The sequence below is a fragment of the Capsicum annuum genome, chromosome 7 (genome assembly GCF_002878395.1).
Source record: "Capsicum annuum cultivar UCD-10X-F1 chromosome 7, UCD10Xv1.1, whole genome shotgun sequence".
NCBI classification, from domain to species: Eukaryota; Viridiplantae; Streptophyta; class Magnoliopsida; order Solanales; family Solanaceae; genus Capsicum; species Capsicum annuum.
In genome coordinates this window covers 111,359,522-111,374,814 of record NC_061117.1, presented here as the reverse complement: position 1 = coordinate 111,374,814, position 15,293 = coordinate 111,359,522, and positions in this window count along the sequence as shown.

Here is a 15,293-nt window from a genome sequence, read left to right as displayed (position 1 = left end):
GAATCTCCCTAGTTCTCAACTGCCTGACGTCACTGTCTAAATTTAAGCACAGGCTCCTCTAAGAAGGTCAACGGCTCATCCAACTGAACAAAATCCCATCTAAGCACATGAGACGGATCAGGAATGTATCACCGTAATATAAAAACATGGAAAACCAATAAAAAGTAGTAAATTCTGGAGGTAAGGCTAACTCATAAGAGACTTCACCAATTGGTTAAAGAATTTTGACTAGGTATGAGCTTGACTTTTCTCCCAAACCTCATCAACCCTTCATGGGCGACACACGAAAGAATACCTGATCACTAACTCCAAATCTTAAGGCACGAAGTCTGTTGTCTGCATAAGCCTTCGGCCTACTTTGAGCTACTCTCAACCTATTCTAAATTGACTCTATTTAATGACTCTTAAAGAAAGTTAGTACCACGGGGTTTAACCTCTAAATTCTTAAACCATCAAATTGGGGAACGTCATTGCCTACTATATAAATCCTCAAAAGGTGCCATCTCTATACTCAAATTATAATTGTTATCATAAGCAAACTCTACCAAGTCCAAGTGTTGCTCCCACTGACTTCTAAAATCCATAATATAGGCTCGAAGCAAATCCTTGAGAACCTGAATAGTTTGCTCTCAATGGCCATTGGTATGAGGATAGAAGGTTGTACTAAGACCCACCTGAGTACCCAACTTTTCACGACACGAACTAGGGCCTGGCCGTGACGGGTATCCCAAGTCCACAGAGAACCGGAGACCATCATTTTTTTTCCTAGTAAACCAGAACATAATATATTCTAACAACAGCAGAAACAATCCAATAACATAAGTAAGATGAGTAAATAGCTCAAATGAAATAGAAATCCAACACTATCCCAATCTACAGTAATCCACAAGCCTCTAGGCAGAACCAAATTCAATCTATGTCGGAACATGCCCCGACGATAGCCAAAACTAAACTAAAGAAAAGCATATGACATAAGGAAACCAAATCATTAAATAAGGTCTTCCAAAATATGGAAGCACACAACTTTAAGCTGACTCATGAACTTATCCAATGATCCCCTGTCACTGTGCAGGAAAAGAAGAAGTATTTATAGTGTCTGCATCGCGTGGGGATATAGCATCCAAAGATGGTTAGTGGGTTAAGCACTAGCAAGTAACTCAGGAACAAAGAATAACATAATGCCATGATCAATAGTTCAAAATCATTCAAATTCAATGCACATAATCAAGGCATATATAACATATATACATATACGTATATATATATATATATATCACATGTTGGGATAAGGAAAAATGTTTAACATGCACTTTAAAACTTTAGCTTAGATTGTGTAGCTCAACCGTCATATAATAGTACCCACGGGCTATATGGGCCCCATCTCTCACCCCCTGGTCGGGCCACAGTGCGTGTAGATGCACAACTAGAAGAATAATCTTATATAAATGCACAGGGGACTCGAACCTCCCAATTATATACTAAAGGTAACTTAAACTCCCAATCATGTAATTTAATATGAGGGGACTCAAACCTCCCAATCATATAATAAGGGGACATAAACCACCTAGTCATAAGCAAGGGGACTCAAACCCCAGGCAATTTAGACCTCGCATAAGGAAACACGGTTTCCGGTATTGGTCCCTCGAGACCTCTACTTTCACGACCTAGTTTCACAACCCTCTTTTAAGCCTCATTAAAAAATTTATCCCACATTCTCATTCATTGAATGCTAATACATGGTATCATAACACCAACTACACTTGTAAGTTAACATCAATATGCCAAACCAATTATCATCACTTGGGGCTATTCACAACCCTTTTGGTTCAGTTATACATTAGCTTGGAGAATTAAACAATCCCATAAGGTTCAATTCAAAATCAATATGCTTTATTATTTTTTCACATTATGCAATAGTTCAAGAGTAGTTCAATGTGCATACTTTTCATATTCAAAACCAGTTTCACACTATGGGGTTGAGGTCATTATCATTTCAATGGTCATAATTCACAAGTTGGGGAAAATCACAATCCCCTAATTTATTATCCATACCCATGCACCCCACAAGTTCAAAACCATGAATGAAGCATGAACAAATCATATGTAAACCATGGGAAAACATTATTCAAAAACAAACATTCAAAATCCTCAACCCATATACCAAAACCAACATCAAAATCTCATGAATAAATATTTAAAACACATGTTTTTACAAAATAATAGATGGGGAAGATTAAAAGGCCTTAGATACATGAGAATTTGAAAGTGATTCAGAGCAAAGGGCCTAGAAGATGAACGTATGATGAAATCCTAAAGCTTTCTTGGGGTTTTGAGGTTTAGAGTGAAATTGGGGAATTTAGTCTCTTAAAACTGAAAGGAATAGGCTATATTATGTATAAGGGTTGTACATAGGTGAAAAGACCAAAAAGCTGTACCGACCTAAAATCACCTCCCGGGATGTCACATGGTGCTTAGGGCTACAAGTAGCCCCAAGTTAGTCCTTTGAGCCTATCACTTCTCATAAGAACTCATTCAAGAAGAAATATACAAAACACTGGCACTATCAAATAAAATAAAAGGAAATACGAACATGATACTCGATCCAATCGGCCACAATACTGGAAATCTCAACACAACCACAATCTGATAACTAGTCTAACAAAGCCTCTACTATTTCATGAACTAAAGAGCCTTTGGGACAGATCCTTAACTGACTCAATCTGCACTGAAAGTAATAACATAACCACTCAAATACTTAACTATCTGAAGATAGGCCCTCAAACCATGAGGACTCACCACTGGAGAAATATATACAAAGTACTTGAGAATCACTGATGAGACTGGGACTGATCACCTGAACCTACATTATGAGACAATGTAGCACATAAACGTATATGTGGATCAACACTTGGGAATGTACTGAGTATATGGGGGTGCATGCATTTACATAAAACAATATCAATATTCTTTAATCAAATCATCCATGCAAATAGGAATGACTCACATGGCTTAAATAAGTCTAAAATGTAAAGCTCATAAATCATGTAGAATGAAGCACGTAACACAAATCTTGTGAGTAGTTATACTTTGGCTTTAAAATCTGTACTCTTCTCTTATTCTCATTACTCATAAACTAAAGGGAACTTTAATCAATACTTTCAACTCATGCATATATCTCATGGGGAGTAAAATTTCTTTAATGCTCAAGAACTTATAACTCTTTTGAACTCAAACACTTGGAACTCGGAATCATATAACCTTGGTTTGAAAACCGGTGATCAACTCGTATTAGTAGAGAAAACTACTTTTTTCTTTGGAAAACACTCAAAGAAGTTCATTCATTTTAGAAAATATCTCATCCCAAAGTTTTAGGGAAAATATTCTATCTCAATGGAAAATACTTTAGTTTGGGGAGGTTCTCTTAACCGACATAAACTATGCGAGCTACATGGAGTCCAACGTCTTTTCCTCCTAAGGAAGAAACCTCACATTAAGGAGAGGCATCATACTCTTGCCAAGGAGTATAACCTCAACTCAGTGATCACTTATCTCGGCCTCTAGCCCAATCATCTCGGCCTCAGGCCCAAAATCTCAAACCTACGGTGGCACGTAGTTCTAGGGTAAGAAATCGTGGTAACTTACCCAACTCAGTGCTAAATACTACTCCCTTTAGTTTATCTCGCTCATCTCATGGAAATCCACTTTCAAAATAATCTCATCGTTCATAAGAACCCAATAATCAAATTTGTAATCTCATGTGGTAGAGTGGATTTCAAAACTCTATGACCATTAGGCCAAAACATTTCTCAATAATCTCAAAATACTCAAATCATAGGTGCTTATAGCACAATAGTTTATAAAATTGCAAGTCTCAAGTAGGGCTTAATGACCCATACTTAAATCTCAAGTTAAAACTCCTCATAATGCATAATAGATATCATATAGATTTATAATTCATGTAGAAATCTAGAAGTTACAACAATTTGTCTCAAAATATCAACATACTCATGTACTTCAATTTCTAGAACATTGAAACTCTTAAATTCTCAAGGATTAAAATCATGAGGTATAGACTCAGCTGCAATTTCTTAAGAAAACATGTAAAAGAATCATGCCATTAGACTCTCAATTCACGGGAAACATCAAAAGCTTGCAACCAATAACATTGGGTGAAAAACCTCAATTCAATTTCATGTAAAATCTCATAAATTGCAGAAAATTCTAGTTTAAATAAGCCTTTTGGCACAAGGGTGAAAGGATTACCCTTGTTCAAAACCCTACATACCTTAGATTATGAAATTGGATGATCAAGCTCGCTTCAACTCTTCCTCTTACTCTTAATAGAGGGTTCTTGCAACCCTTGAACTTGGAGAACTTAAATCTTAACTCAATTTGTAGAATCTATGGTGAGTTCTTAGATTTCTTGGAGAAGGGTTTTAGATTTGATCTTGAGGGAGAAACCCTAGCTCTCTTGTATTTTGGATGATGAATGAAGTCATTTGCTTCATTTGGAATATATCTAGTTGATAAAGAGTGGAAAGACCGAAGAGTCCCTTTTAAAAATAACTTAAAATACTGGACGGGGGCTGCGACGATCGGAGCAACGGTCCATCGCTAGCCTGATGGTCCGTCGGATCATCCGTCGTACGTTGGCCAGGATGAGGCCACACTGCCTCAGTGGCGATGGTCCATTTTAGCGTTGACGGTCCATCATCCTAGCCGTCGTACTTGGGCCAGAAAAGGGAGCTACTGCCTTGGTTATGACGGTCCGAGCAAAGGTCCATCGCAAACTCGATGGTCCATCGGATCGTCCGTTGCACCTGGACGGTTCCAACAACTCTCAGTAAAACGACCACAACTTCTTACCCCGATGTCGGATTTGGATAAAATTGGTATTGTTGGAAACCTAATTCAATTCTTTACACTATAGAAAGTTATTTTTAGATAACTTCAACAAGATTAAAACACTAATCACTTAGGAGGTATCTTCTCAATCTTTTAGGGCCGTAATTACACTTCACTTGACACGCTCAAGGCTCAAACTACAAGGGAACTTTGCGGGGTCTTACAATATCCCCCCTTGGAAACATTCGTCGTCGAATGTCGCTAGTTAGACTAGGAACACAGGAAAAATAGAGTACACATAGCTGAAGTAATTTGCTAAATGAGCTCAAAATCTTTCTAAACTCTTAAATACCTCCGAAATTGTAAGAACTCATGCAATAATGACACACAGATGAACTTTAGATTAGAAGGGCTGAATTAAGAAAGAATAATACCGTCGAAAAAGAGGTACGGGTACTTGGCTCGCATATCTGTTTTTGCCTCCCAAGTAGCGCCCTTAACTGACTGGTTCCGCGACAATACTTTGACCAAAGGAACCTCTTTGTTCCTCAGTCTACAGATATGAAAATCTAAGATCTAAATGGGAATCTCATCTAATGAAACACTGTTCTGAATATCAACACTCTCGAAAGGGTCTACCACAACGGAATCACCAATATGCTTCTTAAGCATGGAGACATGAAAAATAGTATGGATGGATAACAACTTTGCGGGCAACAAAACTTCATAAGATACTTTCCCAACACAGCTCATAACTCTATACGAGCCGACATAACAGGGACTAAGCTTTCCCTTTTTACCAAACCTCTTCACCCCTTTCATGGGTAAAATCTTTAAGTACACCAAATCACCTACTTCAAACTCAAGATCTCTTCTTCTCACATCGGTATATGACTTTTGATGACTCTGAGCTATCTTTAACCTCTCTCTAATCAGCTTAACTTTCTCCATAGCTTCAAACACTGCATTAGGCCCAATCACAGCAGCTTCACCCACTTCAAACCAACCTATGGGTGATCTATATATTTTACTATACAAGGCCTCAAATGGTGCTATCCCGATGCTAGCATGGTAACTATTGTTATAGGCGAACTCTATCAATGGCGAATGCTCATCCGAACTACCTTTGATATCAAGAGTATACGCCCTCAACATATCTTTTAGGGTCTGAATGGTCCTCTCAGCCTGACCATCTATCTGCGGATGAAAAGCGGAACTCTAAAGAACTTAGGTACTAAGACCCTGCTGAAACGCCCTCCAAAACTGAGAAGTAAATTGAGTACCCCTATCTGAAATGATAGATAAGGGAACTCCTTGCAGCCTAACTAACTCCCGGATATACAATCTAGCATAATCCTCCGTTGTATAAGATGTGTGCACGGACAAGAAATGCGCGGACTTAGTCAGCCTATCTACAACCACCCAAATAGAATCATGATGATGAAGCAAAAGAGGTAACCCATTCACAAAATCCATATTCACCACCTCCCACTTCCAAATGGGTATACCAAACTATTGCATCACACCATCGGGTCTTTGGTGCTCTACCTTAACCTATTGGCACATTGCACACTTTGCTACAAACTTAGCTATATCATACTTCATACCATTCCACCAATAGATTTCCCGCAAGTCGCGGTACATCTTGGTAGTGCCGGGATAAATAGAATACTGCGTGCCATGCTCTATTTTATGTATAAGGGTTGTACATAGGTAAAAAGACCAAAAGGCTGTAATGACCCAAAATCACCTCCCGGGACGTCACACGGTGCTTAGGGCTACAAGTAGACCCAAGCTAATCCTTTGAGCCTATCACTTCTCATAATAACTTATTTAAGAAAAACATATAAAACACTGGCAGTGTTATATCAAATGAAAGAAAATACGAAGATGATACTCGGTCCAAATAACCACAATACTGGGAATCTCAATAAAACCATAATCTGATAACTAGTCTGGCAAAGCCTCTACTACTTTATGAACTAGAGAGCCGTTGGGACATATCCCCAACTAACTCAAATTGCACCGAAAGTAATAACATAACCACTCAAATACTAAACTATCTGAATATAGCTCGAACCATGAGGACTCACCACTGGAGAAATGTTGATAAAGATACTCGAGAATCATAGACGAGACTGGGACTGAGCACCTAAACCTACATTATAAGACAATGTAGCACATAGAAGTATATATGGATCAGCTCCTGGGAATGTACTGAGTATATGGGGGTGTCTGCATTTACATAAAACAATATCAATATTCTTTAATCAAATCATCCATGCAAATAGGAATGACTCACATGGCTTAAATAAGTCTAAACTGTAAAGCTCATAAATCATATAGAATGAAGCATGTAACACAAATCTTGTGAGTCGTTATACTTTGGCTTTAAAATCTGTACTCTTCTCTTATTCTCATTACTCATAGGGTGAAGGAAATTTTAAACAATACTTTCAACTCATACATATATCACATGGGGAGTAAAACTTCTTTAATGCTCAAGAACTTATAACTCTTTTGAACTCAAACACTTGGAACTCGGAATCGTATAACTTTTTATTGAAAATCGGTGATCTACTCGTATTAGTAGAGAAAACTACTTCTTTCTGTGGAAAACATTCAAAGCAGTTCATTCATTTTAGAAAATATCTCATCCCAAAGCTTTAGGGAAAATATTCTATCTCAATGGAAAATACTTTAGTTTAGGGAGGTTCACTTAACTAACATAAACTATGCAAGCTACGTGGAGTCCAACGTCTTATCCTCCTAAGTAAGAAACCTCACGTTGGGGAGAGGCATCATACTCTTGCCAAGGAGTATAAACTCAACTCAGTGGTCACTTATCTCAGCCTCTGGCCCAATCATCTCAGCCTTAGGCCAAAAATCTCAAACCTACGGTGGCATGTAGTTCTAAGGTAAGAAACTGTGGTAACTTACCCACCTCGGTGCCAAATCTGGATGTTACAGCAGTTTGTCTCAAAATATCAACATACTCAGGTACTTCAATTTCTAGAACATTGAAACTCTTAAATTCTCAAGGATTAAAATCATGAGGTATAGACCCAGCTGCAATTTCTCAAGAAAACATGTAAAAAAAATCATGGCATTAGACTCTCAATTCATGGGAAACATCAAAAGCTTGCAACCAATAACAATGAGTGAAAATTCCCAATTCAATTTCATGTAAAATCTCATAAATTGCAGAAAATTATAGTTTAAATAGGCCTTTGGGCACAAGGGTGAAAGGATTACCCTTGTTCAAAACCCCACATACCTTAGATTATGAAATTGGATGAACAAGCTTGATTCAACTTTTACTATTACTCTTGAGAGAGGGTTCTTGCAATCCTTGAAATTGGGGAACTTAAATCTCAACTCAATTTGTAGAATCTATGGCAAGTTCTTGGATTTATTGGAGAAGGGTTTTAGATTTGATCTTGAGGGAAAAACCCTAGCTTTCTTCTATTTTTAATGATGAATGAAGTCATTTTCTTCATTTGGAATACATCTGGTTGAGAAAAGAGTGGAAAGACCGAAGAGTCCCTTTTAAAAATGACTTAAAATACTGGACGGGGGCTGCGACGATCGGAGCGATGGCCCGTCGCTAGCCTAACAGTCCATCGGATCGTCCATCATACGTTGGCCAAAAAAAGAATACATTTCCTCGATACAACGGTCTCAGCGACGGTCCTTCGTAAACTCAATGGTCCATCAGATCATCTGTCGCATGTTGGCCAGGATGAGGCCACACTGCCTCAATGGCAACGGTCTCAGTGATGGTCTATCGTCCTGGCCATCGCACTTGAGCCAGAAAAGGGAGCTACTACCTTGGTTGGAAGGTCCTTCATAGACTCGACGGTCTGTCAGATAGCCCGTCGCACCTTGGTAGTTCCGAAAACTCTCATTAAAACGGCCACAACTTCTCACTCCGATGCCGGATTTGGACGAAATTAGTATCGTTGGAAAGATAATTCAATTCTCTACACTATAGGAAGTCATTTTTAGAAAAATTCAACAAGATTAAAACACTAATCACTTGGGAAGTCTCTTCTTAAACTTTTAGGGCCGGAATTACTCTTTATTTGACACGCTCATGGCTCAAACTACAAGGTAACTTTGCGGGGTCTTACAAAAGCCCCTTACCCCAAGTGAAATAAAACAAGGACAACATGAGTTTTACACAATAGCATGGCATGCTACCTATCATAGAGAGTAGCCTCCATGACATGTTGCTTATCTTAGAGGCACCTACCTCTGTGCCACACAGCCTATCGTGGAGGGCTCCCTCCGTGACACGAAAAAATTACAGAGGCTTACTGCATCAGGATTTTGAAAATGACCCTGAACCTTATCCAAAAATTCCAAAAAATTTCTAAGACACCCTATTAACATACCTAAACACAATTTAAGTCAAAAATTTCAATATTTTGAACACGGGAAGACCAAAAATAAAATGCTTGAAATTTTGAGGATGTTACGTTATCCCCCTTAGGATCATTCATCCCTGAATGATGAGCTAGGACACTTATAGTATGAGAAATAACAAGAATAAACCACAATCAAATGACAAACCTAAAAAGTAACAAGGGAAAATGAAACTCATACCTTCGTCTAACACGTAGAACAAGTATAGGTACTTAGCCTTCATATCCTCTTTAGCTTCCCAAGTAGCTTCTTCTACCTTTTTTGTTTCGCTAATGAACTTTTACTGAAGCTACATCTTTAGTCCTCAGTCTACGAACTTGTCTATCCAAAATCTCCAGACCTCCTCATATTACAAGGAATTTAAAATACCAACACTCTCAATAGGCATCACCAAGTAAGGATCACCTACGAATTTCTTTATCATAGACATATGAAACATAGGGTGAATCGAACCCAAATTTGCCATCAATTCCAGCTCATAGACAACATTCCCCACTCTATTCAAAATCAAATAAGAGCTAACATAATGGGGGCTAATTTTCCCCTTCTTCCCAAACCGCATCACTCCCTTCATAGGAAACACCTTCAAGAACACCCAATCACAACATGAAACTCCAACTCTCTTGCCTTACATTCACATAGGACTTTTGGCTACTTTGGGTGGTCTTTAGCCTATCCCTAATTACCTTCACTTTCTTCATAGCTTGGTGAACCAGGTTGGGCCAAAGAACCTAGCCTCACCAACTTCAAACCACCCAATAGAAGAACAACATCTCCTACCATACAAAGCCTCGAATAGAGCCATCTAAATGCTAGAGTGAGTTTTTATTATATGCAAACTCTATGAGAGAAAAATGATCAACCCAACTACCACCAAAGTCAATCACAGAAGACCTTAGCATATCATCCAAAGTTTGAATATTTCTCTCCTCTTATCCACCCGTCTGAGGGTGGAAGACGGTGCTAATTTTCACCGTAGTCCCCAAATCTTTCTGAAATGAATGCCAAAAGTAAGGTAACAACTGTATACCTCTGTCTGAAATAATAGAAATAGACATTCTATGCAATTTAATTATCTCCTCAATGAATAGCTTAGCATAGTCCTTACCAGAGTAGATAGTCCTCACTGGAAAGAAATAAGCAAACTTAGTCATCCTATCACAATGACCCAAATCAAATAAAATTGATTACGAGACCGCAAAAGACCGGTAACAAATTCTATATTAATAATCTCCTACTTTCACACAAGCAACTCAATCTCTTGATACATACCACTGGGCTTCAAGTGCTCCACCTTGACTTGCTAACAAACCATGCACTTAGCTAGAAAATTTGCCACATCCTTCTTCATATTATTCCACCAGTAAATCTCTTTAGTACACCTCAACTCATAAGCCTCAGCAAAGATCCTTTCTTGCTCCCATCAACATCAGGAACACACAACCAACCTTGGTACCTGAAGATACCATCACCACTAAACTCAAAAGGGATAACTCTCTGCTGACCTACATCATCCTTAATATGCATCAAGATAGGGTCCAACTCATGTTTCTCCTTCACCACAGCACCAAGAGATGATACCACCTTTTTCACCATCACACCTCTATCCTTAGAGTCCAAAAGATAGACCTAAAGATTAGCCAACTGGTGAATATCTTTCACCAGATCTCGCTTCTTCTTATCTACACGGCCACGAAAGTTCACAGCCTTCAACCAGAACTCAGAAAACTTAGCATACAACCATTGATTCTTGAGAGTCTGCAACACAATATGGAGGAGATTGGCATGATCCTACTCACTCTTGGAATACACCAGAATATCATCAATAAACACAATAATGAATAGATCTAGAAAATGATAGAATACCCAGTTCATAAGTTCCATAAATGATGTCAGGGAATTAGTCAAAATGAAAGACATGACTAAGAACTCATAATGACCATATCGGGTACAAAAAGCAGTCTTAAGGATATCCACCTCCCTAATCTTCAACTATTAATAACCCGATCAGAGATGAATTTTAGAAAAATCACTTAGCACCCTGAAGTTGGTCAAATATGTCATCAATCCTAGGAAGGGGATACTTATTCTTCATAGTCTCCTTATTCAACTGACGGTAATCTATACATATTCGAAGGAAACCATCCTTTTATGCACTAAAAGAATAGGGGCAACCTATGGTGACACAGTAGGGCTGATGAAACACTTATAAAGAAGATCTTTTAATTGCTCCTTAAGTTCTTTCAACTCAGTTGGATCCATCCTATAAGGAGGGATAGAGATAGGATGAGTGTCCAGAACAAGATCAATCCCAACGTCTATTTCCATGTTGGGAGCAATACCTGGAAGTTCATAAGGAAACTTATTTACTATAGGGAAAGACTATTATAAGGACTTTCAGAGTTAGAATCCTTCCCCTAAACTAGATGATACATACGCCCCTTGGAAATTAATTTTTGTGCTTTGAGATACGAAATAAACCTTTTCTTAGGCACAACAGAACCACCTTCCCACATAATCACAGGTTTATTCAAGAATTGGAAACTAATCCTTCAAGATCGACAATCAAGAGATGCATAACATGAGTGTCGCTAATCCATCTTTAAGATAACATCAAAATCTATCACGTCCAACTCCACCGGGCCAACCATAGTCCCCTACCATAAATAGATACCACACATCCCCTATAGAATCTTCTAGCCACAACGGAGTCACCCACCGGGGTAGACACAGAAAAATGGTTGAGAATACTCTCAGGACCAAAACTAAAATAAATAGCCACATAAAGGGTCAGATAGGAAAAGGTAGATCCAGGACTAAGTAGACAATACACATCATGAGAAAAGTGTAGTAACATACCAGAAATGACATTAGGAGATTCCTCAGAGTCCTGTTGGGTAGTGAGAGCATACAGGCGATTCCAGCCAGTGCCAGTACTAGAGTTAGAAGTAGCACCCTTTGATGCAAGAGCTAAAAAAGTAGCCATAGGAACTTATTAGCTATAAAAGAAACCTTTAAAGGACAATCCCGTTGCAGGTGACCAAGCTGACCACATTTTAAATACTTATTTCTCCCCTTATCACAAAAATCACAGTGCAACTTTCCACAAAAATTACAAGAAGGATATAATGGTGCTGACTAAGCCCCATTAGCCTGAGACCGGGCACCTGGCGCCCTAAATCTACTATCATTCTAAAAATGATGATCAGCCAATGGATTTGAGTATGGAGAACTAGCCATAGAGTAGGAACCAGAATTTTCCCATCTTTTTCTTAGACCACTGCTTGCCATCCTTACTACTATTTTGGTGGCCTCCTCCCTGTTCAGAATATTGAAACTTCTTACTCTACCTTTCTCCTATCTCTACATTCTTTTTTTTCTCATCCTCAACTTCCTAAATAAATAACACAAGTCTAGAAATATGTATGTCCTTATTCAACAAGGCATCCTTGAAATCCAATACCAAAAACCCAGACAAACCGAAAGCGAACTTCCTTATCCATGCTCCCATAGAAGACACCCACTCTGGAGCAAGTGGGACAACTGATGAAACTTCAAGTCATACTTTTTTACTATCATTCTGCACTGCCTTAAGTTTATAAATTCCTCAGCTTTCAACTCCCTTAACTCCTGAGGAAATAAATAATTAAGGAAAGCACTAGAAAAATTATCCTACATAGCTGGCTTAGTATCATCTCCCCTCGACTGCTCTCACTCCTCATACCACTAATACACCATATCCTTCAGTTGGTATAGGCAAATTTAACACTTTCAAAGTTAGAAGCATGCATCACTCTGAATATTTTCTCTATCTCATCTTTGAACCCTTAAGGATCTTTCTCAACCTTAGAACTAGTAAAGGTCGGAGGACTTAACCTCACAAACTGGCCAACCCTTATGGCCTTTGAAGAGGGAGAGACAGAAATAATACGCTCAAAATAAGAAGCCACCAACTGAGCAAGTATATAGATCAACTGATGAAACTCAGCATTAGACACATTAGCCTAAGGATTTTGAGGAGGACTAGAGGGAACCGGTGGAACTCCAAAAGGGAAATTAGGAACTGGACCCCTAGATCAAGTCTATACTCTATAAATGAGAAGTGTTCCTTCCATATTGTCCTTAGGTAGGAATAAAGAGTTTCCATGAGCATTAGACCTTCCAGGAGGTATGATCTGAAATGCGAACAAAAGGAATTAGAGAAATTCAAGACCTTACATTCTATAGCCTAAAAAATGGAATACAAGAAAGGGAAACATTCCTAAATTCCTTGTAGTCTTGCCCTTATAAGTGTGACTCGCTACACAACCATAAAAGAGACTTTATTTTCCATGGCTTTATACACACCCATTTGAATATGAACCTAAGCTCTGATACCAAGCTTGTCACGACCTAAAGAGGGGCTACTCGAGATGGGTATCCTAAGTCTACATAGGACCAGAGAATACCCTATTTGCCTAGTTAACCAGAACACAATATATTCTAACAATAGCAAAACCAAACCAACAACATAAGTAAGATGAGTAAGTAGCTCAAATAAAAATAGGAATCCAACACAATACCGATCTATAGTAATCCACAAGCCTCTAGATAGAGCCAAACTAAATCTATGTCAGGACATGCCCCAATGATAGCCAAAACCAAAACCAAAGAAAACTATATGATGTAAGGAAACCAAATCATGAAATGAGGTCTTCCAAAATATGGAAGCTCAGCACTTTAAACTGACTCACAAACTTATCCAATGATCCCCTATTACTGTGCAGGAAAAGCAGAAGCATTTTTTATGCCTGCATCATATAGGGATACAGCGTCTGGAGATGGTTAGCGGTTGAGCATAAGCATGTAACTAAGAAATTAAGGATAACATAGTTCTATGATCAACACTTCAAAACTATTCAAATCCAATGCACATAATCAATGGATATATATGTATATATATCGCATGCTAGTGTAGGAAACAAGGCTAAACATGCACTTTACAACTTTAGCCTGGATTTTGTGGCTCAACCGTCATATAATATTATCCATGTGCTATATGGGCCCCAACTTCCACCCCTTGGTCAGGCCCCAGTGCATGTAGCTGTACGAATCAGAGAATAATAATATATATATATATGCATAGGGGACTCAAACCTCCTAATCATATACTGAAACGACCTGTCCTAGGGCCTTGTCATAATGGGTGTCCCAAGTCTGACCAGGGTCGGAGAAGACCCCCATTACCCAACCCAACCTCTAGTTCCCTCCCTGAGTTGGATGAATTTTGATCATGTAACAAGATGGTGTAACAGCTTATATAAAGACTCCGGGATAAGATCACAACCGTGACCAACCCAACCGAGTCCAACCATCCCATACCAACAATCCAACCAAACCAAACCATACCAAAATAAGTGCCATAAACCAAGACATAACCAAGGATGTTCCAAAATAATACAATTAACCCCAAAATGAAATATGACAAAACAGTGAGAAATTATGTCTGATGATGCCAACCTCCTATCTTATTCCAATACCAAGGCTGACATCAATATCGACCCCGCTCATTCCAACCTATAGAAGTACCACAAAGCCTCTAGCCCAAAGAGTAACAAAATTTGATTGGGACATACCCCCAACCATAGCTAAAACCAATATTCGTAATAAAATCAAGGTGTCTACAAATATCCATAACATAAAATAGAGCCTTCCAAGAAGATGGAAGCTCACCACTTTAATCTAAATATTGTCCCTAAGTTAATCACTATGTAGGAGGAATAGAATAGTTGGTTCCTGCATAGCGTGGGTATACAGCCACTAGTAGACGGGGTTAGCCAGTGACTTCTAGCACGATCTCAGGGTAAGCATAAAATAATGTCATTTATAAAACCAAATAAAACCATCCATAATGCATACAACCATACATATATATATATAACTGTACTAGGAAAAGGTACCGAGTTTAGCATGCCTCTAAAACTTTTATCAGGGTTGTGTAGATTTTTTGTCCTAAACCACCTATGGGCTATATGGATTCA